This window comes from Muntiacus reevesi, chromosome X (assembly GCF_963930625.1).
Source record: "Muntiacus reevesi chromosome X, mMunRee1.1, whole genome shotgun sequence".
Lineage (NCBI taxonomy): Eukaryota > Metazoa > Chordata > Mammalia > Artiodactyla > Cervidae > Muntiacus > Muntiacus reevesi.
This window is the reverse complement of record NC_089271.1, coordinates 14,859,976-14,863,946: the sequence shown is the minus strand read 5'-3', so window position 1 is coordinate 14,863,946 and position 3,971 is coordinate 14,859,976.

Genomic DNA, 3,971 nt, shown 5'->3' with positions numbered 1-3,971 from the left:
ACAGCAAGGACTAGTAGTTCTATATCCCATGATAAACCATAATGGAAAAGAATATGAAAAATAATGTGTATAAATATGTGTAACTTAGTCAGTTTGCTGTACAACAGAAATTAACACAACATTGTAAGTCAACTATACCTCTGTTTAAAGAAGAAAGAAAGACTTGATGGGAAAAGATAGCAATTTCCTTGCAGCTTGCCAGGTGAGGGTCTGTTTTATAGACACTCTGAGGTAGAGAAGGAAGTAGGTAGGGAGAGTAAGAAGAAGCCTGATTGTGTCCACAAACACAATCTGAATCTCCAATCCAACTCCAGCAACAATGAAGCTGATGTGGGCCATGTGAACCTCACCTAATTCTTTATACACTCCCAGAGAAGGACAGGGTTGGAGTACTTGGACCCCTATATGCCCTAATGATGATGGAATCTTACAAGTTACTATATCCCATAAAATCAGTTTTGAATATTGGTGAAATATCCTGTATGCACTCATGTGTGTGTGTGTGTGTGTACGTGTGTGTGTGTATGAGTACTGTGCCCTCTTTCTTCCTATATCAACTTCATCCTGTGAAAGAGAAGCTTGACACATTGAGAAGGTGGCTGTTCTCAAGCAAGCAACAGATTGTTCTCAGCAGCCATGCTAGCCTCTCATGTAAGGTATCAGTTCACCTCTCTCGATGGATGAAGCTTTTGGGAGCCCTGGGAATGGGCGAGTAGCTGAACAGAAATGCTAAAAAAAAAAAAAAAAAACAAAACCAAAACTGTGCACTGGTAAAGTCCAATAGCTTTGTCACACAAACTGGACCCAACAGTTAGCACGCCACATTAACAATAGCAAGCTGTCTAACCTTGGGAAAGCAGCTTCCTGCTTTGTTTCCCTGAACTGGGTTTGGATAATTATCCTAGCCATATATTTTCATGGTGCTTTCTAAAATCACCCATAATACACAAATAGACTGTTGTAGCTTTTTTCTATGTTTAAAGGAATAAGAAAAGAAATCTTACTTAGTTATTCAGCAGTTTAGTCATCACAGATTTGAGCAAGGGTTATTATTGATAATAATTTGATAGAATTCTGGAAATCAAATTTTGAGAAGCTATTTGTGTTTCTTAAAAATGGAGGGTTCACTAAATGAGTCAGGGTAGGCTAACTACTGAAACAACCTGGAAAATCTCAGTGGGTTAACATAATCATGTTTTGTTTCTTGCTCATGTCACAGTCTAACAAGAGTCAGTGAAGGCGAGATGATTCTCTTCATGTTCATCAGGGACATTATCAGTAACTCCTCCATCCCCTGGGACCTCAAAGTTGGTCACTAGATGCTCTGCATCTGGCAGAAATAAAAATAAAGAGAAGAGGGGCTCAGCAGAGCTGGAGCAAGAGAGAGAACATAGAAGGCTGCTTGCCAAGGGGGCTTTGGAGGCCAGGGCCAGAGGTGGCACAAATCCCTGCTCCCTGCTTTCTACTGGTCTAGCTAAGTTACATGGCTATATTAAGCTGCAAAGGAGTCTGGGAAGTGTAGTCAAGCTGTGTACCTAGGAAGATGAAAGGGTTTGGATAACATCTAGGCAGACTCAATCATGTAAAAATTTCAGACCCATTGTAGAAACTGTTGCTTTACTGCTAAGATTCCTCCCACCAGGCAATGCACCAGTGAGTGTTGTCTTCTGATGGTTCACAGCTGCTCCCTTCTTTGGAGACTTGTCCTCGAGCAACCTGGAGCTGCTTCAGGGCAGTTACACCTCCACACCCCTTACCAAGCAGCGCACCACCAATGACTGACTGACAGGAAGTAGAAAAGGTCAACCGCTTGCCTCAGGCGGAAACCAACTTTGTGGTACAAATCATACTCCAAACAGCCCTGTGGGATCAGGTAAGTCTCCAACTGAGATTGCTTTCTTGCTTAGTGCCTTCTCTAGCCCCATTTTGCTACCTTCACTCCTCTTCTGCCTCTGTGAAGCACTTATACGAGAATCCTCATCTCAGTCTCTGTTCCCAGAGAACCCAACCTGAGTCAGAATTTTACATCAGAGAGTAATACTACTCACATCTGTCCATCCTAAGTTGCTTCAGTCATGTCCAACTCTTTGCGACTCCATGGATCATAGCCTACCACGCTCCTCTGTCCTTGGGATTCTCAAGGCAAGAATCCTGGAGTGGGTTGCCATTTCCTTTTCAAAATACTACCCACATCTCATAGAAAAAGCATGTGCAAGTACATCTGTAACTATCTAAGTGCTATCAGTAGAGTATATATAGTCCTATACTCCATAACACCTTCCCAGGTGGTTCAGTGGCAAACAATCTGCCTGCCAAGCAGAAGACACCAATTCAACCCCTAGGTCAGGAAGATCCACTGGAGAAGGAAATGGCAACCCACTCAAGTATTCCTGCCTGGAGAATTCCATGGACAGAGGAGCCTGGCGGGCTACAGTCCATGGGGTCGCAAAAGAGTCAGACACAACTTAGCAACTAAACAACAACAACATCCTCAATAAACAAAGACTGCTTTCCCAGCACTAAAAACAGAATCTTTTTATCGTAAGTATTGATTGTGGCCTCATTCTTCATTTTTGTTTCCTACCCTTTCTACTTTAACCAAGTCAATGTGGCCACTGGGGCATCTAGGATCTGAGTCTCAGTTTTGCAAGGACACAGATGTGTTTATTACATCTTTGGAGGTATCACAGCCCACAGGAGAATGCAGACACATAAATCACGATTACAGTCAACTGATTTATGTCCATAGTGATATCTCGTCTATGAACCATGTTCCAGGTGCACAAGTTCTCTCTGAAGATAAATAAATGTAAAAAACAAAACAAAACTACTTCTCAAATATACAGCCATAGGAACAAAGGAATTAAATAAGGACAATGAACCTGAAACACCCTTTTTCACAGTCAAGGATGTTTCCAAGTGGTGTTTTGAAGACTAGGAATGCAACTTAATCATTTTGTGCCCAATTAATGATTGATTTAAATCAAGAGAGGAATCAGAATTACCTGGAAAGTTCTAGAAACCACCTGGGAAGTCCTGTAATTTTAAATCCTTTAGGGGGATTCTTGGCAAATGTTTAAGCTGAGTGATGGGTGGGGGTGCTGCTAATTATTTTTTTTTTTGGCCATGCCTCAGAGCATGTGGGATCTTAAGTTCCCTGACTGGGGATGGAACCTGTTCCCCCTGCAGTGGAAGCCCAGAGTCCTAACCACTGAACTGCCAGGGAAGTCCCCAATCTCTCTAATTTTTTGTGTTTGAAGTGTTCCAAAATAAAATATCTTTTAAAAATATATTAACCCTTATCAGTACCCCTTAGCAGTCCCAGTTTTCATTCCAATATGTAAGCTCTCACCTGGACTCCTATATTTAAGTGGTTTTGAACCTTAACATTAAAGACATGCAAACAAAATAATAATATTACCAAATGGCTTTCTCTATGGAAATTGTGAAATATCTGGCAACTGCTCAGATTTTTGTTGTTGTTGTTGATTTTAGAATGTGATTGCATGAGACAGTTGAGCACATATGGCCAACAATGCCTGCCTTCCTTTTGCACTGAAAGAAATAGAAGGGTATGTTGATTTTGAAGAGGATGTTTATTTCAAATGTTGTATATTATCTTCACAAGATTCTACCCTTTCACTGAAATGGGACCAGGAACAGGAGCATCCACTAATAAACTGAATTTTTTTCTTTTTTAGCTTCAGAAACTCTTGGGGGAATATGTATTTGCAAATATTATTACACATGCCAACTCAGTAATGAAGAAAATAACAAGAATGGGTTAAAACAGATCAAAGTGTTCATCACCTCTGTCATAATTTCCATTTTGGAACCAGAGTACTGTCCTTACATTGATAGAAAAAGGCTTTAATGCACAATGATGCTTTCATCTGAGGCCTTGTGCAGCAGAAAAATTGGAAAGTTTTTTGAGTTCATGAAACTCATGCTCAATTTTGACCTGAACCAGC